At 41.8% G+C, this 27813-nt stretch overlaps 1 protein-coding gene across 1 annotated transcript in view; it reads right to left on the bottom strand.

Annotated features, from left to right (window-relative positions):
• LOC112215737 (transmembrane and coiled-coil domains protein 1) overlaps positions 1-13849 on the bottom strand; it is a 71274-nt gene extending 57425 nt beyond the window's left edge. Inside the window, exons 1-2 of the mRNA XM_024375066.2 lie at positions 13784-13849; positions 284-327 (exon numbers count right to left, since the gene is read on the bottom strand). The gene's annotated coding sequence lies outside the window, so the exon portion shown is untranslated. The remainder of the gene's footprint in view (positions 1-283; positions 328-13783) is intronic.
• Positions 13850-27813: the final 13964 nt, after the last annotated feature.

Here is a 27813-nt window from a genome sequence, read left to right as displayed (position 1 = left end):
TCAGCTCAAAGATAATGCTTGCCTAGTAGTCTACCATAGAAAGAGAGGAAATGGGTTTTGAGGGAGTGAAAACAAGGGACAGCAAGAAGAAGCAAACAAGAAGAAGATGCTCTAAAACAGATAGTGTTGGAAGTTGCCCCTCTACTCTGGGCCAGATGTTGGGGGCAACTTCTACTAACACCACAGGCACTGCACACACAAACGGGGGAAGGGGAAAGGAGAAAGATAGACACACAGAGATGGAACAAACAAAAGAGAGAAATAAGTGAAAAGACCCACATACCATCAGCCCAACACTGCCTAGCCTCACTCAGTGTCCAAGATCACCTGTAGAGAGAGAGAGAAAGAGAGCAATCAATGTCTCAATCAACTAATCAAATCTACTTACGCAATCTATGAACACTCAAACCTTACACCCAAGTATTGTGTCCCCTGGCAGATTCTCTGGGAGCTCATTTGGCGTCACTAAATTTCAAATCCTTCTGCTTTACCACTACAGTGGTGTCTGGAGAGAAGGGCTTCCTCAAAAACTACAACACACAGCAACACAGGCTCACTATACCAACTCACCTAACCTGCAGCAACCCAAAAAAAACTATGCTAATCTACGCTAAGCAACATGGTTTCCTTTGAGGCTGAGGAGCGACAGTAATTTCCTTAGATACATATTCCTAGTGTGAAGAGAAGGCAGCCTGTCAGACAGTCACAGTGAGTACTGGCAGTGAGGGGAGGAAAACAAGTCAGAGTCAGGAACATTCTGAGCTCTGGGGGTGGGTGACATGCTAACTATATTCCCTAAGCTGCACAGTCATAAGAGACTATGCATGAATGCACACACACTTGTGCGAGGGCGAGAACACACAAACATGCAAGGGACACACACACAGTGTAATCTACACAAATGAGGCTGTGATACGGTCGGCCCACGTCACAGCTAGTTAACACAATCAGCTGTTCAGTTTCACAATAGGCCTAGAGAGAGGAGAGAGAGCAGCACACAGCACAGTGCCCACACTGTCACTAGCAGCACAAAACAACACTGACACATTCACAAAGCAGTATACTGACCACTGATCAGCCACTAGCCTTCACTATAATAGTCTTTAAAAAAAAAGGTGCTATCTAGAACCAAAAAGGGTTCTTCGGCTGTCCATTTTGAAGAACCTCTTTTGGTTCCAGGTAGAATCCTTTTGAGTTCCATGTAGAACCCTTTCTACAGAGGGTTCTACATGGAACCCAAAAGAGTTAAACCTGGAACTAAAAAGGGTTCTACATGGAACCATAAACGGTTATACTATGGGGTCACTTTTTTTCTAAAAGTGGACTTTTTTTCACATTTTCAAACAGTCCATTTATATTTTCCAACCGGGCTTATACATTTGGGTGAGGTTTCTTTCCTCGCCTGCAGTAGCCTCGTTTCACTGACAAAAATCAAATTGAAACATCTGGTGTGGTAACAACACAATGTCAAACACAGGTAGCCTAGTCAAATAATTAACATCCAATCACATTAACCGCTACTCTCTCGCGGGAATTCCACTAACGGTCCGTATGTAGCAAACGTAGCTGCTGCTCATGTTGGTATCTGTACTGTTGGCGCAAAACCCATAAAACAGGGAGACATAGTGGAGCGGTAACTCGCGTGCAAGCCGTTGGTCCCGACGCAACTTAGGTACACTGCATGCACAGCTTGAAAGACGTTTTGGACACTACAGTGAAAATGGATAACTTTGTTAAAGCAAGGCCTCTGAACTCTAGTGTATTTTCTGCACTATGCAATGATATGGGCAGCGACCATGTAACGCTTTTACAACATACAGAAGTGCGCTGCTTATCAAGGGGCAAAGTATTGACACATTTTTTAAAATTGAGAGACGAGCTTAATGTTCTTTACTGACCATCATTTTCACTTGTCTGACTGCTTGCATGATGAGGGGTTTCTCACACGACTGGCCTATCTAGGTGATGCTCTTCCTCGCCTCAATGATCTGAATCTAGGATTACAGGGACTCTCCTCAACTGTATTCAATGTGCGGGACAAAATTGAAGCTATGATTAAGAAGCTTCTCTGTCTGCATTAACAAGGACAACACACAGGTCTTTCCATCATTGTATGATTTTTTGTGTGCAAATTAACTCAAGCTTACGGACAATGTCAAATGTGATATAGCGAAGCACCTGAGAGAGCTGGGTGTGCAATTACGCAGGTACTTTCCCGAAACGGATGACACAAACAACTGGATATGTTATCTCTTTCATGCCATGCCTCCAGTCCACTTACCAATATCTGAACAAGAGAGCCTCATCGAAATTGCAACAAGCGGTTCTGTGAAAATGTTATTCATTCAGAAGCCACTGCCAGATGTCTGGATTGGGCTGCACTCAGAGTATCCTGCCTTGGCAAATCACACTGTTAAGACACTGACGCCCTTTGCAACCAAGTACCTATGTGAGAATGGATTCTCGGCCCTCACTAGCATGAAAACTAAATACAGGCACAGACAGTGTGTGGGAAATGATTTAAGACAGACTCCAACACAACCCAACATTGCAGAGTTATGTGCATCCACACAAGCACACCCTTCTCATTAACCTGTGGTGAGTTATTCACAATTTTCAATGAACAAATAAGGTTTTATATGTAAGATGGTTAAATAAAAGAGGTAAATTATTGATTATTATTATATTATTATTTGAGCCCTGGTCCTATAAGAGCTCTCTGTCACTTCCCACGAGCCGGGTTGTGACAAAAACTCACACTCATTCTTATGTTTAATAAATGTATCGTATAGTGTGTGTGTTGGCAGGCTTACAATGATGGCAAAAAACAATATTTGAGAGTGCGCTGACCCTGGTGCTAGAGGGGGTACACAGCTGGAGGTTGAATGTTTGAAGGGGTACGGGACTATAAAAAGTTTGGGAACCACTGCTGTTGAGAAACACATAGCCAACTGGAGACTCTCAGTGAGTGCAGGGTTTTGATAAGCCTAACTTAAGTTGTTTAGATCAGGTGAGTTTGTGCTGGGCTGTACCTACACAAACCATAGTTTGCCAGCCATTCGCCTTTAGTACTCTACAGAAATAACATGCCATTGAGGAACACTCTAATAAGTCTACACACAACTCACAGAGACACATGGCCAAGTGGAGTTTCTTAGCGAGTGCATGGTTCAACAGTGACACACCTGATTTAAATAATTGTGATCTAAACCACGATTAGTGATTATTAAAGCAGGTGATGTAGGACTTTACACACTCTGTCTGTGGCGCTCCAGGACCTCAGTTGGCAACCTGGTAGTAGTGTTTGAGTGGAACGCAGTGATGAAAGGTTGAATATGACAAGAGAGACAGAGAGACAACAGATGGGGGACAGGACAGGTTCATGCTCACTGCCAGTCACAGCCACTCAGTCAGTAACCTGCTGCCAGCCTGGTACTCACTATTATAAACACTCTGAGTGGCACATTCAATGCATGACAAAATGCCCCTGTGATCTGAAAAGAACAGCTCTGACTGACACACCTTGAACCCTTTCACCTTTTTACTCAAAGGTCTTCACATAACACAACACAAGCATGTGCGCATAAGTGTGCAAACACTGTGTTTCCCCCTATATTCAAATATATATAACATCTAGGGGAAACACTGTGCACACCAATTCACAATACAGACACACGTACATCAATCAAATAGCACCTAACAAAGCATCCTAAATGATTGCTATGGTGTGTATTTTTGGGCGTTAGCGGTGGAATTGTCCTGTTTGAATCTGGTGCTGAACCTGCCTCTGGCTGCTAGCCCCCTCTCTCTCTCTAAGTCCTCTCTCATCCTCAGGCTGATCTCAGCCCATCTCAGCCCAGCTGATCTCAGCCCAGCTGATTGGGTGTTTTCTTTATTGTCTACTGTTTTATATGCATGCTTAATCCTCTTTCAGGAGCCCTTAGAGGACAAAGCCCCATTTTGTGTGTGTGTGTGTGTGTGTGTGTGTGTGTGTGGTATGCAGTCCTAATGCATAATTTCATTAGGCAAGGCTTGGCTTTCCACCTTGGTGAGGTCACGAAGCTATAACAAAAACAAATGAAATGTACCGTCAGTTGCCAGATGGGCTGTTGAGTGACGTGACAGTGCTGTTCTGTTCTATCCTGTTCTGACACTGACCCTCAGAGCAGGTGCTGCTGGAATCACAGAGAGGGTCTTGGTACACTACTGAGGCTACAGTCGACACATGACCATCCTCTACAGCACAGATCACTCATATACTGTAGGCCTATCAGGACTTAGACAAACACTCACACAGACACAGGCACGCAGTGGTGATTAAACAGACAACAGGTGTCAGAGCCTTTGTGAGCAGGGCAGCCATGATGAGTCAGCACATTTCTCAGAATTACTGTGGCTGCATCCCAGTCAAAGGTAAACCAGCAATGACCACAAGAACAATGGCCCTTCTGGAAGCCCCTGGTACACGCACACACGCACACACGCACACACACATGACCTGGACCTCATCTCTATGTCAGGCCATTTGTTGGCCAGTTTTCCTGTTGCGGTTGTTGATACCATTGTCTCTGCAGGGCCAGCTGAATCATACAGATGGAGACAGCTCAGCCACATATTGTTGGTCATTGTTGAACTAATAGGCTCACTCCCCAAAAATCTCATAGTATACTGAAACAGGCCCATACAGTTCCAGAGGACGTGGAACAGACTGCTCTTTGTTCTGCTCAGAGCCACAAACAGCCCTATCTCTGGTCTTTGTGCTCTGTCTCTATCACTGACACATCAACAAGAGAGGAATTAGACCAGAGAGTTCTGTCAGCCTTGCCGTTGAGAGAGAGAGTACACTACCATTCAAAGGTTTGGGGTCACTTAGAAATGTCCTTGTTTTTGAAAGAAAAGCAATTTTTTTGTCCATTAAAATAACATGAAGTTGATCAGAAATACAGTGTAGACATTGTTAATGTTGTAAATGACTTTTGTAGGTGGAGACGGCTGATTTTTTAAAATGGAATATCTACATAGGGGTACAGAAGCCCATTATCAGCAACCATCACTCCTGTGTTCCAATGGCACGTTGTGTTAGCTAATCCAGGTTTATCATTTTAAAAAGGCTAATTGATCATTAGAAAAAACTTTGTTGTTTTAGATTCCGTCACTCACAGTTGAAGTGTACCTATGATAAAAATGACAGACCTCTACATGCTTTGTAAGTAGGGAAAACCTGCAAAATCGGCAGTGTATCAAATACTTGCTCTCCCCACTGTATATATATATATATATATATATATATATATATATATATACATATACATATATATACAGTGCCTTGCGAAAGTATTCGGCCCCCTTGAACTTTGCGACCTTTTGCCACATTTCAGGCTTCAAACAAAGATATAAAACTGTATTTTTTGTGAAGAATCAACAACAAGTGGGACACAATCATGAAGTGGAACGACATTTATTGGATATTTCAAACTTTTTTAACAAATCAAAAACTGAAAAATTGGGCGTGCAAAATGATTCAGCCCCTTTAAGTTAATACTTTGTAGCGCCACCTTTTGCTGCGATTACAGCTGTAAGTCGCTTGGGGTATGTCTCTATCAGTTTTGCACATCGAGAGACTGAAAATTTTTCCCATTCCTCCTTGCAAAACAGCTCGAGCTCAGTGAGGTTGGATGGAGAGCATTTGTGAACAGGAGTTTTCAGTTCTTTCCACAGATTCTCGATTGGATTCAGGTCTGGACTTTGACTTGGCCATTCTAACCTGGATATGTTTATTTTTGAACCATTCCATTGTAGATTTGGCTTTATGTTTTGGATCATTGTCTTGTTGGAAGACAAATCTCCGTCCCAGTCTCAGGTCTTTTGCAGACTCCATCAGGTTTTCTTCCAGAATGGTCCTGTATTTGGCTCCATCCATCTTCCCATCAATTTTAACCATCTTCCCTGTCCCTGCTGAAGAAAAGCAGGCCCAAACCATGATGCTGCCACCACCATGTTTGACAGTGGGGATGGTGTGTTCAGGGTGATGAGCTGTGTTGCTTTTACGCCAAACATAACGTTTTGCATTGTTGCCAAAATGTTCCATTTTGGTTTCATCTGACCAGAGCACCTTCTTCCACATGTTTGGTGTGTCTCCCAGGTGGCTTGTGGCAAACTTTAAACGACACTTTTTATGGATATCTTTAAGAAATGGCTTTCTTCTTGCCACTCTTCCATAAAGGCCAGATTTGTGCAATATATGACTGATTGTTGTCCTATGGACAGAGTCTCCCACCTCCGCTGTAGATCTCTGCAGTTCATCCAGAGTGATCATGGGCCTCTTGGCTGCATCTCTGATCAGTCTTCTCCTTGTATGAGCTGAAAGTTTAGAGGGACGGCCAGGTCTTGGTAGATTTGCAGTGGTCTGATACTCCTTCCATTTCAATATTATCGCTTGCACAGTGCTCCTTGGGATGTTTAAAGCTTGGGAAATCTTTTTGTATCCAAATCCGGCTTTAAACTTCTTCACAACAGTATCTCGGACCTGCCTGGTGTGTTCCTTGTTCTTCATGATGCTCTCTGCGCTTTTAACGGACCTCTGAGACTATCACAGTGCAGGTGCATTTATACGGAGACTTGATTACACACAGGTGGATTGTATTTATCATCATTAGTCATTTAGGTCAACATTGGATCATTCAGAGATCCTCACTGAACTTCTGGAGAGAGTTTGCTGCACTGAAAGTAAAGGGGCTGAATAATTTTGCACGCCCAATTTTTCAGTTTTTGATTTGTTAAAAAAGTTTGAAATATCCAATAAATGTCGTTCCACTTCATGATTGTGTCCCACTTGTTGTTGATTCTTCACAAACAAATACAGTTTTATATCTTTATGTTTGAAGCCTGAAATGTGGCAAAAGGTCGCAAAGTTCAAGGGGGCCGAATACTTTCGCAAGGCACTGTATATATATCTGAATAATATGTAGGATAGACTAGTATATGTACAGTAATAGTTAATAGGATAGGCCTTGACTAGAATACAGTATATACATATGATGTGGGTTAAACAGTATGTAAACATTATTCAAGTGACCAGTATTCCATTATTAAAGTCACCAGTGTTCCATGTATATTTACATAGGCAGCCGGCTCTAAGATAAAGGGTTGAGTAACCGTGTGGTAGCTGGCTAGTGACAGTGACTAAAGTTCAGGGCAGGTTACTGAGCGGAGGCCGGCTAGTGGTGACTACATGCCATGGCTCAATGGGGGGGTTGGAGATCACAGGATAACACTGTGATATGGACCTGATGCTGTGGACCGCGATGACTTCAACCTGTAGTGGTAGTGGTCAGCATTCCAGCTTTTACAGCAGGGGTACTAGGCAATTAGATTCAGTCGCAGGTCGATTTTTGTGGGGGGAGGATATCCTTTTTATCATTTGTACACTACAAATTGACCACAAGTAAACCCAAAAGAGGTTGTATTTGAAAATAACAATACTTTCATACCTTGTTTCAATTGAGATATGATCACGTCTCTTTTTTTATAATGTGGGTATACCTGGAAAGATGTTTCCATAACAATTTTAGCAAAATTCCTGGTGATTTTATAGTCTTTTTGTGTCCCTAAAACATTTTTTTTGTATGAGAGAAATTGAGCTGCTAATCCTCAAAATAATTCCACATCAGAGGGGCAAGCTGGCTGTCTCTCTCCTATCTCGCTCACACACTCTCTCTCTCTCTCCTATCTCACTCTCTCCCCTCTCTTTCTCTCTCGCTCTGAGCAACAGGCTAGCAATGTCACCCACATTTTTGAAGGTTGTGTCTAACCAAAATGAAATTATAAAATTACATTAGTCATTTAACAAAAATACAGTCTACAGTGGACAGCAATTGGTAGTTGTCATGGGTTGCAGCTATCTGGGACATCCATCCCAGTGTGCACACACTGTTTGAATCAACGTTATTTCCACGTCATTTCAATTAAATGATGTTGAACTAACGTGGAATAGACATTGAATTGACATCCGTGCCCAGTGGGATGGCATGCACATTCACATATCCCCAGATATACTGATGATGTCTGATGATATGCATAAAGACAAGACATAAAACCGAGGTGAAGTAAAAGTAGGCTAAATAACAGAAGGTAATAAAAGTACAACTTTGATGATAGAGCTCTCTAATGTAACCTACAATAAAATTGAATCTTGAATCTACAAAACAGCATATTATCAGATCATTAAAACATGCATGCAGTGTTTTGTTAATATGTTAGGCTACTAACACATAAAGCAGATATCACAGTGTAGAAGTTACACTATGGCCAGTCAAATTATCTCAAAATTACTGTAGAAGGTGGAGATAATAATCTAGGGTTCCTTCATGATTATGGCGCATAACGTTCATAGTTGACATGACGGTATTAACCTACAAGTGTAACAAATTTACAACATCAACAACAAGGCAACGGAATCATAGCCTATGAATGGATTGCATCAATAGAAGTTTATAATGTAGCAAAATAGAATCAAATCAAAGTTTATTTTTCACGTTCGCTGAATACAACAGGTGTAGTAGACCTTACAGTGAAATGCTTACTTACAGGCTCTAACCAATAGTGCAAAAAAGGTATTAGGTGAACAATAGGTAAGTAAAGAAATAAAAACAACAGTAAAAAGACAGTGAAAAACTGTAGCGAGGCTGTATACAGTAGACGGGCTTTATACAGGCACCGGTTAGTCAGGCTGATTGAGGTAGTATGTACATGTAGATATGGTTAAAGTGACTATGCATATATGATGAACTGAGAGTAGCAGTAGCATAAAGAAGGGTTGGCGTGTGGCGGGACACAATGCAGATCGCCCAGTTAGCCAATGTGCGGAAGCACTGGTTGGTTGGATCAATTGAGGTAGTATGTACATATGTACATGAATGTATAGTTAAAGTGACTGCATATATAATAAACAGAGAGTAGCAGCAGCGTAAAAGAGGGGTTTGGGGGGGGGCACACAATGCAAAAAGTCCGGGTAGCCATTTGATTACCTGTTCAAGAGTCTTATGGCTTGGGGGTAAAAACTGTTGAGAAGCCTTTTTGTCCTAGACTTGGCACTCCGGTACTGCTTTCCACGCGGTAGTAGAGAGAACAGTCTATGACTGGGGTGGCTGGGGTCTTTGACAATTTTTAGGGCCTTCCTCTAACACCGCCTGGTGTAGAGGTCCTGGATGGCAGGCAGCTTAGACCCAGTGACGTACTGGGCCGTTCGCACTACCCTCTGTGATGCCTTGCGGTCGAAGGCCGAGCAATTGCCATACCAGGCAGTGATGCAACCAGTCAGGATGCTCTCAATGTTGCAGCTGTAGAACCTTTAAAGGATCTCAGGACCCATGCCAAATCTTTTAAGTTTCCCGAGGGGGAATAGGCTTTGTCGTGCCCTCTTCACGACTGTCTTGGTGTGTTTGGACCATTCTAGTTTGTTGGTGATGTGGACACCAAGGAACTTGAAGCTCTCAACCTGCTCCACTACAGCCTCTTCGATGAGAAAGGGGGCGTACTCGGGCCTCCTTTTCCTGTAGTCTACAATCATCTCCTTAGTCTTGGTTACGTTGAGGGATAGGTTGTTATTCTGGCACCACCCTGCCAGGTCTCTGACCTCCTCCCTATAGGCTGTCTCGCCATTGTCAGTGATCAGGCCTACCACTGTTGTGTCATCTGCAAACTTATTGATGGTGTTGGAGTCGTGCCTGGCCATGCATTCATGGGTGAACAGGGAGTACAGGAAGGGACTGAGCACGCACCCCTGGGGGGCTCCAGTGTTGAGGATCAGCGTGGCTGATGTGTTGCTACCTACTCTCACCACCTGGGGGCGGCCCGTCAGGAAGTCCAGGATCCAGTTGCAGAGGGAGGTGTTTAGTCCCAAGATCCTTAGCTTAGTGATGATCTTTGAGGGTACTATGGTGTTGAACACTGAGCTGTAGTCAATGAATAGCATTCTCACATAAGTGTACCTTTTGCCCAGGTGGGAAATGGCAGTGTGGAGAGCAATAGAGATTGCATCATCTGTGGATCTGTTCGAGCGGTATGCAAATTGGAGTGGGTCTAGGGTTTCTGGGATAATGGTGTTGATGTGAGCCATTACCAGCCTTTCAAAGCACTTCATGGCTATAGACATGAGTGCTATGTGTCTGTAGTCATTTAGGCATGTTGCCTTCGTGTTCTTGGGCACAGGGACTATGGTGGTCTGCTTGAAACATGTTGGTTTTACAGACTCAATCAGGTACATGTTGAAAATGTCAGTGAAGACACCTGCCAGTTGGTCAGCACATGCCCGGAGCACATGTCCTGGTAGGGGTGGCAGCGTAGCCTAGTGGTTAGAGCGTTGGACTAGTAACCGGAAGGTTGCGAGTTCAAACCCCCGAGCTGACAAGGTACAACTCTGTCATTCTGCCCCTGAACAGGCAGTTAACCCACTGTTCCCAGGCCGTCATTGAAAATAAGAATTTGTTCTTAACTGACTTGCCTGGTTAAATAAAGGTTAAATAAAGGTAAGAAAAAAAAAAAAAAAGAAGAAAAAAAAAAAAAAATCAGTCTGGCAATGCATCCTTGTGTATGTTGACCTGTTTAAAAGGTCTTACTCACATTGGCTACAGAGAGTGTGATCACACAGTCATCCGGAACAGCTGATGCTCTCATGCATGTCTCAGTGATGCTTGCATTGAAGTGAGCATAGAAGTGATTTACCTCGTCTGGTAGGCTTGTGTCACTGGGCAGCTCACGGCTGTGCTTCCCTTTGTAGTCTGCAATAGTTATGTGGCAAGCCCTGCCACATAAGACGAGTGTCGGAGCCGGTGTAGTATGATTCAATCTTAGCCCTGTATTGACGCTTTGCCTGTTTGATGGTTCGTCGGAGGGCATAGCAGGATTTCTTGTAAGCTTCCGGGTTAGAGTCCCGCACCTTGAAAGCTGCAGCTCTGCCCTTTAGCTCAGTGCGAATGTTTCCTGTAATCCATGGCTTCTGGTTGGGGTATGTACGTACAGTCCCTGTGGGGACAACGTCCTCGATGCACTTATTGATAAAGCCAGTGACTGATGTGGTGTACTCCTCAATGCCATGGGACAAATCCCGGAACATGTTCCAGTCTGTGATAGCAAAACAGTCCTGTAGTTTAGCATCTGCTTCATCTGACCACTTTTTTATAGACCAGTCACTGGTGCTTCCTGCTTTAATTTTTGCTTGTAATCGGGAGGATAGAGTTGTGGTCGGATTTACCAAATGGAGGACGAGGGAGAGCTTTGTATGCGTCTCTGTGTGGAGTACAGGTGATCTAGAATTTCCCTCTGATTGCACATTTAACATGTTTATAGAAAATTGGTGGAACTGATTTAAGTTTCCCTGCATTGAAGTCTCCGGCCACTAGGCGTGCCGCCACAGGGTGAGTGGTTTCCTGTTAGCTTATTTCCTTATACAGCTGACTGAGTGCGGTCTTAGTGCCAGCATCTGTCTGTGGTTGTAAATAAACAGCCACAAAAAGTAGCTGAAAACTCTCTAGGAAAATAGTGTGGCCTGGAATTTATCATAATATACTCTACTTCAGGTGAGCAAAATCTAGAGACTTCCTCAGATTTCGTGCACCAGCTGTTGTTTACAAATATGCACAGATCATCCCCCCTCGTCTTACCGGAGTGTGCTGTCCTATCTTGCCGGTGCAGCGTATATCCCGCTAGCTGAATATCCATGTAGTCATTCAGCCACGATTCCATGAAACATAGGATATTACAGTTTTTGATGTCCCGTTGGTAGGATATTCGTGTCCCCTGTACCCGCGTTTCTTCCTCTTGCAAATAACGGGGATGTTGGCCTTGTAGGGTGTTTGGAGAATGTCCTGTGCGTCTTGCTTGTTGAAGAATTTTTTTTGCCTAATCCGAGGTCAGTGATCGCTGTCCTGATATCCAGAAGACTAGTAAAGGCCCAGTGCACTACTTGTGGAACATAAAAGCACTTGCCTGATATATGTTTTCCAGTTTCTTGAAATACTTTGCAAATGCAACTTATTTCTATGTGAAAACTGAAATGGTCTATTCTTTCATTTTCCTAGACACTCTTATACAGAGCAACTTACTTATTTGTACTGGTCCCCCTTGGGACTCAAACCCACAACTGTATTGCAAGCGCCATGCTCTACAACTGAGCCACATCATCACAAACCACTTGATGTCTCAATGTACTCAATTACTGTATTGTGCATTGTTTTTCTTCATGGCGATGGAAAGTCAACAGGTACAAACCTAGATGACCATTCTGACCAGCCAATACAGTAATGTACATTTACATTAAGTGGTTTGTAAGGATGGTCAATTAATACTGCACAACAAAGTGGTTGTTTTATATGTTATTTGATCATGAAAAATATTTAATTTGATGTAGATGCTTTGCACCTTTTGATGTAAATGTTTGTGGACAGGGTTTTGTTATTTCTGGATTCCATTAGAATGACAATTGCAGAGGAAGGAACAGGGCAACAACTCTTACAATCCTTGAATCCTGCAAGATACTGTTCTTAATTATACAACTACCTTTTTTTTGCCAAAGCAGAGATGCTGAAAATATTTTTTTTGCCAGCACTACAGACATCTATATCGGTCTGCTAATACCAAGTAAAGCCCCAGTGCACTACTTTTGTGAAATATTTAATTTTATTATATATATATTTTCATTCTGATTTGTCAGGAGGTGCTGCAGCACCCTCAGCACCCCTACTTCCAGTGGCTGTGCACGGACCTAGTTCATGCTGGCTAGCTGGCAACAATGGTGCTAGTTAAAACTTAGGAAAGTGATGTTTATTTTGATGGGAAGGGAGTATTGGTCACCATCTGGTTGTCACCATTACCAGTGCAATGGTGTTGTATCAAGGTGCTTTCCGATGTGAGTGAGTTGCTTCTGTTCCCACCAGGCAGCAGTTGCTTCCCACCTATGCAAGTTTGAATCCAGCTATAGAAAGTTTTTTAAATATATTTTTAGTTTTAAGCTTATCCCAAACCTTAACCATGTTGAGTTAATTCCTAACCTCAAGAATGTGGAATTATTGCCTGAACTTAACCTTAAACACTTCGAAATTTGACTCTTGAGAAACATGGATCAACGTCTAACTCTTACTTGAGACTGAGCGTAACCATGTGGATGTCACCATGATACAGTCTGCTGCTCAATGGGGAGAGTTAACCCTTAAGCAGGCAACACTACATGGGGCTCAGTGTCCTTGGCTCCCGGTTGCCGCAGTCTGAGCCCTTGGCTCCCGGTTGCCGCAGTCAGGAGGAGGGGAGTAAGCTAGAATAGTGTATCCAATATCAGGCCAGGGTGACAGGTAAATAACATTTATTGCAGATTTAAACTGAATGATTCTACACTCAAGTCCCAACTTCGGCTGACAAGTTTCAAATTCTGGGTGAAGTTTCCAGCCACAAGCACAAACTAGCTAGCTGGGAAGGGCTCAGTAGGACGACTGACTAAACCGAATCCGTTCGCCTCCACTCGAGTCTCGCTGCGCGACACAGGTCATCAATTTGGGCACCCGGCGCGTCAGTATAGCGGATCCTCTCCCAATATGAGTGACAATCTGTATCACTGAAACAGATGCATATTGACAGCGTTTGAAGTCATGTTAGTTTGTGTCATTGTAAACCCAGACTTATGAATTTTGTTTGCGAAAGAATCAACAGTTATGTACTAGAACAGAGTCAATAAATGTCACACTATACACATGATATTTAGAGTTGATAACTTAAGCGGTATATTGGCATTTACCTGGGCGATGAGAAGACTGTTACAGCCGACACACGTCCACCCCTCATCTGACAGTGGCAATAGGCTGCCCTTGGACAGCGCATTTCACTCACGACGCTACTGCAGCGGAGGGCACGCGTATGGCCGGACCAGACCATTTGTTTCGATTAGGGGAGTTGGCTGCAAAATATGCTCAATTCACATAGGTTACTCCAGCTATATTGGTCATTGAAACAAATACAATGTTCAGAATATTGTGCAGGTTTTGAAATTATTTTATTAATCATCTATTATAAAACGTTTTATTCAACTTGATTATTATTATTTTTTATTGATCTATGGCTTGTTGCTGTTTAGTGGTCTTTGTCACCTCGTGGCAGTAGCCATACTGTGACCCCAATGACGGTGAGGGTATGACAGTATTACAATGTGCACATTAGTCATATAAGTAAAAAACACGGATGAAAAAATTGGTTACGGGAGACATTGATCTTTACATTTTATTGATACAGCCCAGCTCGGTGACACTCTCTGTATCTCAATTTACTATCAAACCTGAAAGGGACAGAGAGTTGGAGAGTAAGGTGGGAGGAAAAGCGACACCATCCTGGGATGGGCTGCAAACCACTCTGTGACTGCACGGGACTGGTGAAAAGCCACATTGTCCCATACATTTACAAACGTTGGCCGATTTCGCCTCACTGCAACCCTTTCCTCACCTGTGACATCCAGGAATGGAATGAGACGCTCGTTGTTGTATGGCCCAATTAGAGGTTTGGGTAACAGCAATCCATCAGAGGATATTTCTGCACACATTGTGATGTTGGCATCCCTCTGGCCCAGGACATCCAGTGTGGCTCGTTTCCCAATCACATTTCTTACTGTTGTTCTACTGTTTACTATCTTACTGTTGTTTTGCCAGAAATTTCTCAGAATAGATGCCACTGTTGACCGTTGCAGATTTGGCTGCACTCTCAGACCAGCCTCTCTCATTGATAGACCATGATTTATTACATGACCAATTATAGTAGCCCTAATCTCATCTGAGACTATCACTAGCCATGTCACGTTCTGACCATAGTTCTTGTGTTTTCTGCATCAGATAGGACTGTTACGGTTTTGCCACGTTGGTTATTTTGTATTGGAAGTGTTCAGTTTGTATTTATTATTAAATAAGATGAACACTTTGGTCCTCTCCTTCCCAGGAAGAAAGCCGTTACAAGCCACTTTAAACAATGCTACTTAATATAATGTTTACATTCCCTACATTACTCATCTCATATGTATATGTATATACTGTACTCTATATCTTCCACTGCATCTTTATGTAATACATGTATCACTAGCCCCTTTAAACTATGCCACTTTGTTTACATACCCTACATTACTCATTATAGCAGACAGCAGTAAAAGAGGACTCAGTAAAACACTTGCTGTTAGGAAACTATCAAATTATAGTACTTTTGTTTTTAGGTCTGTGCCGGTCCAGTTTTGTTTTGGTCGGTTTGTTTTTATTTATAATGTATAATGTATATACTGTACTCGATACCATCTACTGCATCTTGTCTATGCCGTTCTGTACCATCACTCATTCATATATCTTTATGTACATATTATTTATCCCTTTACACTTGTGTGTATAAGGTAGTTCTTGTGAAATTGTTAGGTTAGATTACTCATTGGTTATTACTGCATTGTCGGAACTAGAAGCACAAGCATTTCGCTACACTCGCATTAACATCTGCTAACCATGTGTATGTGACAAATACATTTGATTTGATTTGACTACAGCTCTTGATCTTCCTCTCAGTCTTCTTCCACCACACATACGTACTCCTCTCCCAGCCACTCTTCTTTCTCTATCAGCCACTTCTCTATATCTGGCTGGGTCCATGTTTACATTACAGTACAGTGCATTATTCCTAAAAATGTCCCCTTTTGTATAGATGGTAATGAAATTGAAAGACGAACACCTGGGTAGATGTTCAGCTACAATGGGGATCAGCTGTGGTTTGTCTAATTGTTTTGATAGTATTTAATCTTTCAGATTTGGAATATATTTCGGTATTACTGTCTTATTTAATTTTGTGTTATGTTAGGTTTTGAACTTAAGTTTAACAGTTTTGAAAAGAGTATGTTAACATGTGCAAATTGGCCTGTAGGTAGATGGAGTTTTGGTGTTGAGTGAGAAAATAATTCATGAAATTTGAAAGATGTAGTCATTGAGTGCATTTTGTGCCAAAGCAATACACAATTATCCACAGTCTTGTCCACATAGACTGTGTGAAGAGTTTTGAAAAAGTGACCTAAGTATTGAGAAATGGGTCCTAGCGATTGTAAAAAACTGTAATGCGTTTGAGACAATCAGTTGTGTTGTGACAATGTAGGGGTGTATACAGAAGACAGCTCTCTTTGGTAAAAGACCAAGTCCATATTATGGCAAGAACAGCTCAAATAAGCAAAGAGAAATGACAATCCATCATTACTTTTGCAGTCGCAAAAACCATCAAGTGCAATGAAACTGGCTCTCATGAGGACCGCCACAGGAAAGGAAGACCTAGAGTTACCTCTGCTGCAGAGGATAAGTTCATTAGAGTTAACTGCACCTCAGATTGCAGCCCAAATAAATGCTTCAGAGTTCAGGTAACAGATACATCTCAACATCAACTGTTCAGAGGAGACTGCTGAATCAGGCCTTCATGGTCGAATTTCTGCAAAGAAACCACTGCTAAAGGACTTCAATAAAAGGAAGAGACTTGCTTGGTCCAAGAAACACGAGCAATGGACATTAGACCAGTGAAAATCTGTCCTTTGGTCTGATGAGTCCAAATTTGAGATTTTTGGTTCCAACTGTTGTGTCTTTGTAAGACGCAGAGTAGGTGAATGGATTATCTCTGCATGTGTGGAACCCACCATGAAGCATGGAGGAGGGGGTGTGTTGGAATGGGGGTGCTTTGCTGGTGACACTGTCTGTGATTTATTTAGAATTCAAGGCACACTTAACAGCATGGCTACCACAGCACTCTGCAGTGATACGCCATCCCATCTGATTTGCGCTTAGTGGGACTATCATTTGTTTTTCAACAGGACAATGACCCAACACACCTCCAGGCTGTTTGGGATGAGTTGGACTGCAGAGTGAAGGAAAATCAGCCAACAAGTGCTCAGCATATGTGGGAATTCCTTCAAGACTGTTGGAAAAGCATTCCAGGTGAATCTGGTTGAGGGAATGCCAAGCGTGTGCAAAGCTGTCATCAAGGCAAGGGCGGCTACTTTGAACATTCTCAAATATAAAATATATTTTGATTTGTTTAACACTTTTTTGGTTACTACACGATTTCATATGTGTCATTTCATAGTTTTGATGTCTTCACAATTATTCTACAATGTATAAAATAGTAAAAATAAAGAAAAGCCCTTGAATGAGTAGATGTGTCCAAACTTTTGAATGATACTGTATACATGCACACAAATATATACAGTCAAAAGTTTGGACACACCTTCTCATTCAAGTGTTTTTCTTTATTTTTACTATGTTATTCAATGTAGAATAATATGGGTTGAATACTTATTCAGGGGTTGGTTGTTTAGCAACAAAACCGACACGTGCACAACTATGGGGAAAAACAGACAGGGTTGGCTTTAGATCATTGACAAAATGTAAGCTATAATTCATCTCCAATGTTTATTGAAAACAGAAATGAATTTGCACTGAGCACTTGTTGTCTCTCAAATACATCGTTACAGTTGTTGGTTAATATGGCTAGTGAATTGTAGCCATATTAGCATTGACATGAAATCAAGATCAAGATGAAACAAACCACTTACGATTCCCCACATGGCAGTTTCTTCTCAATCTTGCCATCCAGAATTACAACACACGAACGTCTGCCCCATTAAGCATGCACAAATCGTTTGAGTGATGTCGTCAGCTAACCCATCCATCTTTGATATATTTGTTTTTTCATTAGTTTTTTCACACATTCAAAAATTGTTCTTCCAATTTGATATTACAGAGTATTTGGTGTAGATCGTTGACAAAAAAATATAACAATTAAATCAATTTTAATTCCACTTTCTAACACAACAAAACGTGGAAAAAGTCAAGGGGTGTGAATACTTTCTGAAGGCACTGTAGCTGTTACCTCAACAGCACAGCAATGAACACAGGGTTTTCATTCCTATGTATCTGTCCTTCATGCTTTGTCACATATTACAATGTACAGTATGATACAGAGACAACATGAGAGAATGAATATGATGGTGGGAAATGAGTTTGTATATGACTCAGAGCTCACTTACAGACATGTACATGTGTTATCAACTATGCCCAACAGAGGGCAACAGTGTCAAATATATGTTAACTTGTGTGTTACAGTTTTAGGCCTACCATCCTAGTAAATAAATATACACAATTCTGAATATTATGTTTACATGTTAGGCTACTGGTCATAATGCACACTTACATTCGATCATATCAAAGACAGACTGAGCAGTGGCAAAAATACACTATCGCTAGCAAACACATCTAAGGAAGAGTGGGCATTATCCTCATCATCATCGGCCTTGTCTCAGTCTTGTCTCAGGTTAGTAAGTTGGTGGTCTGTTGATATCCCTTTAGTGGTGTGGGGGCTGTGCTTTGGTAAGTGGGTGGGGTTATACCCTGCCTGGTTGGCCCTGTCCAGGGGTATCGCCGGACTGGGCCACAGTGTCCCCTGACCCACCCTTGTCTCAGCCTCCAGTATCTATGCTGCAATAGTCTATGTGCCGGCGGGCTAGGGTCAGTCTGATATATCTGGTGTAATTCTCCTGTTTTATCTGGTTTCCTGTGTTTATTTAGTATGCTCTCTCTAATTATCTATTTCTCCCTCTCTCCCCTCCCGAAGGACCTGAGCCCTAGGACCATGCCTCAGGACTACCTGGCCTGATGACTCCTGGCTGTCCCCAGTCCACTTGGTCGGGCTGCTGCCCCAGTTTCAGCTGTTCTGCTTGGGACTATGGAACCCTGACCTGTTCACTGGACCTGCTACCTTGTTTTTGACTTAATGGCCATGTGCTCTTACAATATCCATCCGGCACAGCCAGAAGAGGACTGGCCACCGCTCAGAACCTGGTTTCTCTCGAGGTTTCTTCCTAGGTTCCTGCCTTTCTAGGGAGTTTTTCCTAGCCACGTGCTTCTACATCTGCATTGCTTGCTGTTTGGGATTTTAGGCTGGGTTTCTATATAGGACATTGTGAAATCTGGTGATGTAAAAGGGTTTTATAAATACATTTGATTGAAATTTGATTTGATCGGGCTGCAGGACAGGGAGTCCAAAATCATGGTTAGTTTCCACTTTGTTTCCACTTTTGGGCAATTCCATTACAACGGAATTGGGCTGATAGTCAGATTTTCCACTTAAAAATGTTTGCCAAACAAAGAACATTGATTTCAAATCACAAGGACTACTTTTAACAGTTTACCCTGAACATTTCACAAAAACACATGTACTGAAAGAATCGTATGGTAAAATAATTTCTGCAATAAAAAAAAAATGTTTTCCAAAAACACTGTTATGTCTGCAGAAAGAATGAGGTGTCAGCTATACCATGACATATTGAATTTAACATTTTTTGGGGGGGTTATTGAACTACAGTAAGTGAAGTGGATTTAACACCCGGGGTCCCTGATCTGTACTACATAGAAATGCATAATTATGGATATGAATGTCATTCTCTTCACGGTGATGTATCCTAAATAGCTACACAAAGGTATAAATATGCAATATCCCCCCTTGCATTGTTGGGCATTATCCCACACACTGGCTATTATTTTAATTAGCTCCGCCCCAAACAAGACCAACTTTAGTTGGTCCAGACCGGACCTAATCTGAACTAATCATAGAAGTTCAGCACATTAGAGCTCAGTAAAGTACAGCAGAGTACAGTACAGCACAGAACAGTAGAGTTTAGTACAGTAGGGTAGAGTTCATTACAGTATAGTAGAGTACAGTAGAGAACGGTAGAGTACACTAAAGTAGTGTATAGTTCAATACAGTACAATACAGTAGAGTTCAGTACAGTACATCACAGTAGAATATACAGTTCAGTACAGTACAGTACAGTATACTATAGTGTACTTAACTCTAGTGTGCTCTACTGTGTACTGCACCAAACTTTACTCTAATCTATTATACTGCACAGTACTGTACTGAACTATACTCTGCTCTATTTATGTTATTTTATTGTACTCTACTGTGCTCTTCACACTTATGAAACAGACGTTTATGATTGGTTCAGATTTGGTCCAGCCCGGATTGAATCAATCATGGACATCTATGTTCGTGCCAAATCCTCCTAATCGCACCAAAAAACAAAAATAACGTATTTGGAAGTTGAAATTAAGGCAAGGGTGGACTGACCACATTTCAACTACTCTTCAACATCCATGGAGGTCCGATGTCGGTTGTGCTCCATGGGTAAGGATGCTGGTTACAGTGGAAAGAGAGGGGGCTCATGAGTAGGTGTCAGTAAGAGCTGGGATTAGGTGACATTAACTGAAGAGAGAGAGGCAGAGAGAGAGAGATAGAGAGAGAGAGGGTTAAAGAGATGGAGGGGGTATCCAGACTGTAGTCACACTTGCTTTGACCTCCAGACAACAGAAAGAGAACGAAAACAGTTGTGAGTTGAATGTAACAGTATGCCAGTGGAAGGGAGGACTGTAGCAGGTGACCCAACTGTGGTTTGTGACTGTGGTTTGTGATCATTTCCCATCGTAGCCAATTCATTTGCAGTAATTCCGTAATTGTTTTTGGGAAATTTCGGTACCAATTTGGTAACAGAATTTAGAGTTTAAATCATTTAATAATTCATAAACAAAATAAATATCAGTTAAAACGCTATAACCAAATAGTATGTCATTATCCTCCCTCCTCACGAGGGAGAGAAATGAGAAAATATCTTAAAGATATGTGGGGGTTTTTGGTAATGGAATTTCAAGGAAGAGGACAATGTTTCTTCAATTTGCACAAGGCAAATAATTTCTGCAAAACTAAGTAAAGTGTTGATTTTAGTTGGCAGTGGTCTTTACTTTAACTTTAAAACTTTTTGTGGTAGATGTTTTCTAAGACCACTTTTCCATCTGTTTTACCAGAAATCAAAGCCATTGATTCTTTCTAATATTTAGGATATGGATGAAACATGTATATATGCCTTCATAAATAGATAGACTATTAGTTTTCAATTGACACCAGCTTTTACATGCTCCTATGGACTTCACATGTTGGTGCTTTTACATGGACATGATCTTGTATATGTGTGAATGGGCTTCACACTATGTTAACATGTTTAAATGTGAGGGTAGAAGCAAAGCAAAAATAGACAGGTTGTGCCAAATCTATTTCTCATGATGCTGTCAATATAGTGATTGAGTATGCAAATCGCAATTGCTACCCTCTAAATTACTTAAATTGTGTAATTAAAATGATCAATTAAAACTATTAAGGGGTAGGAAATTGATTTTGATATGAGGAAATATGAATGACTGGGTCTTTTGGTCAATGATTGACCCTCCTGGAACCTAAAGTGATTACGTCTTACGTTCTCAGTAGCTCAGGTGGTTTGTACTTATAGAGCTGCCTAAAATAAGTTGTATCTAATGTTTATTGAATGGATTTAGTGCATGGTTCCATAATCCTTGACATTGGCCATGCATGTATCAGACACTCGTTAGGCTAGTAGCTAGTAGATGAAACACCAACAGTTATAGGTCTTGATGAGTGCTTCATTCTCCTCCAGTGGTTTCCAGTGTTCATGATGTAACAGGAAGTACTTTGTCAAGCTGCTGAGTGACAGAAACACTCTACCTGGCGAACAGACAAATAACAACATAACACAAAAACAGGCAGGGCTTTCTAGCAAATGCCTAGTCCCAAAAACACCTAGCTGACAAGGATCGAAAGCTTTGACGTCATCCCTACCCCTAACCTCTATGTACCTCCTTCATTCTGAGAAACACACACACACACACACACACACACACACACACACACACACACACACACACACACACACACACACACACACACACACACACACACACACACACACACACACACACACACACACACACTCACTCCAGTGGTCTGTTTTTCTTCCTCTCACAACACCAGAGAGAGGTGGATAATGGGAAACATTAGTGTGAACGGCTGCTGCCAAGCGACCCTCTCTCCCCGAGCACACCAGACGTGAATGCCATCTCCCCACGGCTCCCGCCAATTACAGGAGCCCCTCCAGCAGGCCTGGCCTAATAAAGAGCCTGGAGCATGGTGGGGGAGGGGTCAGGCAGGGATCGATCCCCCAGCCTCATGAGGGTACAGCTGGAGAGCCCACAGCTGACCCTCTGGGGAAAGTTACACCATTCTTGTCAATGTCCTCACTTCTTGACCTCTCAACTTCATTATTTTCACTTCCTGTCGTGTGTTTGGTGCCATTGCCAACACAAAGTACAGACATGGAGGAGGACGCAAGTGCGAAAATGTCTGTCAGACCTGTCCCTCTACAAGTCCAAACATAACAGAATGCTCTAGCGTCAATATTTGGAAGTAATCAACCTGGAAAATATAATTTTTAATTAACTGATATCAAATCAAGTCAAATCTTATTGGTCACATACACATGGTTAGCAGATGTTAATGCGAGTGTCACGAAATGCTTGTGCTTCTAGTTCCAACCGTGCAGTAATATTTAACAAGTAATCTAGCAATTTTACAACAACTACCTTATACACACACAACTGTACAGGAATGAATCAGAATATGTAAATATAAATATATGGATGAGCGATGGCCGAAGTGAAGAGGCAACTCCGGGATACTGGACTTCTAGGCAGAGTTGCAAAGAAAAAGCCATATCTCAGATTAGCCAACAAAATAAAAATATTAAGATGGGCAGTGCCTAGAAGGCCAGCATCCCGGAGTCGTCTCTTCACTGTTGACGTTGAGACTGGTGTTTTGCGAGTACTATTTAATGAAGCTGCCAGTTGAAGACTTGTGAGGCTTCTGTTTCTCAAACTAGACACTAATGTACTTGTCGTCTTGCTCAGATCTGCACCGGGGCCTCCCACTCCTCTTTCTATTTTGGTTAGCGCCAGTTTGCGCTGTTCTGTGAAGGGAGTAGTACACAGCGTTGTACCAGTGTAACGTCTGCTTCCAACTCCCACTCTCAAACACGTAGATCCCCTGAACGCAGCTCACTTTCCAGCCCACTTTCTAGCTCACACTCTCAAACACATGGATCCTCTGAACTCAGTTCACTATCCAGATCCCAATCACCTGAATTCTGATCACCTGTTCACACACCTGTATGTCATTATCACACATTTTTAAGTTACATTATTTGCACCCCATCATTGTAAGGTATTGTTTGTTTTGTGACACACTTCTATTTCGGAGCTCTGTTTTTCGCGTAATTTGTGGCGCCATCTGCCTATCCCCTGCCTTTACTGTTGCTTTTTTGGATACCCTGTGTATGATTCTGCCTGGCCATGGACCCAGCTACCTGCCTCCTCCGGTGGTCCTTTACAAATAAACGCCTGCTGCGCCCTGCGCTTGAAACCAGCTCTCTGTCTCCCATCGTGTTCATTACAACCAGATCTTGCCAATTTCTCGCATAGAATAGCCTTCATTGGTCATAACAAGAATAGAATGATGAGTTTCAGAAGAAAGTTCAATGTTTCTGGGCATTTTGAGCCTGTAATCGAACCTACAAATGCTGATGCTCCAGTTACTCAACTAATCTAAAGAAGGCCAGTTTTATTGCTTCTTTAATCAGAACAACTGTTGTCAGCTGTGCTAAAATAATTGCAAAATGGTTTTCTAATGATCAATTAGCATTTTAAAATGATAAACTTGGATTAGCTAACACAAAGTGCCATTGGAACACAGGAGTGATGGTTGCTGATAATGGGCCTCTGTACGCCTATGAAGATATTCCATAAAAAATATGCCGTTTCCAGCTACAATAGTCATTTATAACATTAACAATGTCTACACTGTATTTGTAATCAATTTTATGTTATTTTAATGGACAAAAAAATGTGCTTTTCTTTCAAAAACAAGGACATTTCTAAGTGACCCCAAACCTTTGAACGGCAGTGTATGTACACAGTAGGTATTCACATTCATATTGTGCTCACTGTATTCCTACGCAGTAAGGCAAGCATTTACATGGAATACTATTATGTAGTGGAACTAAGGAAACCTACTTGTGTGTGTGATGCCACCACTGTGCTCTCTGATTAAGTAAATCACTGTGCAATGAAAGTATGTGAGCATGGTCATTACTGCATTACTGAGAGAGTAAAATAATAGGTCAGTGAGGGTTTAAGGTTATCAAGTTCAATCCTAGTAACTGCTCTGGGCTATACAGTCACTCCACAACATCCAACCCATTTTACTGAATTTCTTTCAAGAATCAAGTAAAAAACAAAGAAAAACACATCCTGTCAGAGGAATATATACTTGTTCCAGTGAAACCCCAGCCTTTTATAGCACCTTTCTAAAGCTCAATGCTAACTGGGGTTAAAGTTACTATATACTTGAAGTTGCTCTCATCTACATTCGGAGGCCCTCTCCGAATATTGCCAAGGCCTTGAGTCATAACGCTATAGAACTGTGTCTTTGTGAAGTGTGGAGATCGCTCCACCCCACAGTCAGAGACTAGACTACTCCTATTACTCCCAGATCCATGATTCCTATTCTAGAATTGGCTTCTTCTTTATCCCATCCAACCTTTTTCACTGTGTCTCAGAATGTGAATATCTCCCAAGAATAATTTCAGACCGTTCTCTATTGTATTTTGAGATGAAGTGTAACGGTGCTTAACACTCCCCTAAAAGATGGTGCTTAGTCACTACTTTGGGAAATAAGTTTATTAACCAATAGCAGGAGATGTTTATATTAATTAACGTCAATAAGAATGTGTGCCAACTTATTATCTGGGATACACTGGAAGCATTCCTTCCTCAAACTAGAATGGTCCAAACACACCAAGACAGTCGTGAAGAGGGCACGACAAAGCCTATTCCTCCTCAGGAAACTTAAAAGATTTGGCATGGGTCCTGAGATCCTTTAAATGTTCTACAGCTGCAACATTGAGAGCATCTGGTTGCATCACTGCCTGGTAATGGAAATTGCTCGGCCTCCGACCGCAAGGCAATCACAGAGGGTAGTGCGAACGGCCCAGTACGTCACTGGGGCTAAACTGCCTGCCATCCAGGACCTCTACACCAGGCGGTGTCAGAGGAAGGCCCTAAAAATTGTCAAAGACCCCGGCCACCCCAGTCATAGACTGCTCTCTCTACTACCGTATGGCAAGCGGTACCGGAGTGCCAAGTCTAGGACAAAAAGGCTTCTCAACAGTTTTTACCCCCAAGCCATAAGACTCCTGAACAGGTAACCAAATGGTTACCCAGACTATTTGCATTGTGTGCCCTCCCCAACCCCTCTTTTACGCTGCTGCTACTCTCTGTTCATCTTATATACATAGTCACTTTAACTATAAATTCATGTACATACTACCTCAATTGGCCCGACCAACCAGTGCTCCAGCACATTGGCTAACCGGACTATCTGCATTGTGTCCCACCACCCACCAACCCCTCTTTTTACGCTACTGCTACTCTCTGTTCATCATATATGCATAGTCACTTTAACAATACCTACATGTACATACTACCTCAATAGGCCTGACTAACCGGTGTCTGTATATAGCCTTGCTACTCTTATTTTCAAATGTCTTTTTACTGTTGTTTTATTGCTTTACTTACCCACACACACACACACACACACACATACTTTTTTTCACTCCTCACTATTGGTTAGAGCCTGTAAGTAAGCATTTCACTGTAAGGTCTACACCTGTTGTATTCGGCGCACGTGACAAATAAACTTTGATTTGAGATGGCAAATCATATCATTTTCCAAAGCGGCCACACACCTTTCCAAAGTGTACACAGTTCTTAAGTAATTTCAATGCACTTTCATAACTCAAAGAGTCTTCAACTATGTGCTTTTTTGAGCTCTCCTAGCTGTGTCATTGAGGAACTAGCGCAAGCACACATGTAGTTGTTTTGAACACATCCCTGCTATCACACAATTACTGCTGTTGTTTACGCATTCCAAAAACAGCCCATTATAAATCTCAATCTGTGTCAGGTGGGTATCATTTGAAAGCTTGTTCTATTGCCAATATGACTAGCTAAGTTATAAAATATGATCTTACTGTGTTAGGCTTTCACAAGGCATTTCTGAGAAACATATCTTAATTCTGGTGCCCATTACAAATCTCAATCTGGGTCAGGTGGGCATAATTTGAAAGCTTGTTCTATTGCCAATATGACTAGCTAAGTTATAAAATATGATCTTACTGTGTTAGGCTTTCACAAGTCATTTCTGAGAAACAGATCGTATTTCTGGTGCGCGTAGAAAGGAGTCATGAGTGCATTCAGGTGTTCAGCTGCAAATGTTCTTCACAATATACAAACATTGCCTCATTGTGTTCAGAACATCCCAGGGTAGGACGCCATATCATCTTGTAACTGCATCAAACATAGTGATCAAGAACATTGACACTTTATATTATATGAGTTTTATGATACCCTCTAGTTGACATCAGTTCTTGCTCTGTATCTCTGAGGCTGTACAAGTCACTGTATTATGTCCTGCTGTCATGCACTTAAGGAAATCATGAATATCATGGATATATTGAAACTAGTGCATATATGGAGGCGTAAATATCCTGGCCTAGTGAGATATACAGTATCAGTCAAAAGTTTGGACACACCTACTCATTCAAGGCTTTTTATTTATTTTTTACTATTTTCTACATTGTAGAATCATAGTGAAGACATAAACACTGTGAAATAACACATATGGAATCATGTCTTAACTAAAAAGTGTTAAATAAATCAAAATGTATTTTATGTTTGAAATTCTTCAAAGTAGCCACAGCTTTGTATGCACTTGGCATCCTCTCAACCAGCTTCATGAGGTACTTACCAAGACTGCATTTCAATTAACAGGTGTGCCTCGTTAAATGTTCATTTGTGGAATTTCTTCCCATCTTAATGCGTTTGAGCCAATCAGTTGTGTTGTGACAAGGTAGGAGTGCTATACAGAAGACAGCATATCTGGTAAAAGACTAAGTCCATATTATGGCAAGAACAGCTCAAATAAGCAGAGAAACGACAGTCCATCATTACTTTAAGATATGAAGGTCAGTCAATAAGGATAAGGAACATTTTAAGAATTTTGAAAGTTTTTTCAAGTGCAGTCGCAAAACCATCAAGCGCTATGATGAAAGTGGCTCTCATGAGGACCGCCACAGGAAAGGAAGACCAAGAGTTACCTCTGCTGCTATAAGTTCATTAGAGTTACCAGCCTCAGAAATTGCAGCCCAAATAAATGCTTCACAGAGTTCAAGTAACATGCACATCTCAACATCAACTGTTCAGAGGAGACTGCATGAAACAGGCCTTCATGGTCAAATTGCTGCAAAGAAACCACTACTAAAGGACACCAATACAAAGAAGAGACTTGCTTGTGCCAAGAAACACTAGCAATGGACTTTAGACCAGTGGAAGTCTGTCCTTTGTTCTGATCAGTCCAAATTTTAGATTTTTGTTTCCAACTGCCATGTCTTTGTGAGAATCAGAGTAGGTGAACGGATGATCTCCGCATGTATGGTTCCCACCATGAAGCATGGAGGAGGAGGAATGATGCTGGTGACACTGTCAGTGCGTTATTTAAAATTCAAGGCACCCTTAACCAGCATGGCTACCACAGCATTCTGCAGCGATATGCCATCCCATCTGGGTTTTGCTTATTGGGACTATCATTTGTTTTTCAACAGGACAATGACTCAACACACCTCCAGGCTGTGTAAGGCCTATTTGACCATGAAGGAGAGCAACGGAGTGCTACATCAGATGACCGGGCCTCCACAATCAGCTGATCTCAACCCAATTGTGATGATTTGGGATGATTTGGACCGCAGGTTGAAGGAAAGCAGCC

Source organism: Oncorhynchus tshawytscha, linkage group LG16 (assembly GCF_018296145.1).
Source record: "Oncorhynchus tshawytscha isolate Ot180627B linkage group LG16, Otsh_v2.0, whole genome shotgun sequence".
Classification (NCBI taxonomy): domain Eukaryota; kingdom Metazoa; phylum Chordata; class Actinopteri; order Salmoniformes; family Salmonidae; genus Oncorhynchus; species Oncorhynchus tshawytscha.
Note: the sequence above shows the minus strand (reverse complement) of the source record. Positions and strands in the feature narration are given on the sequence as shown.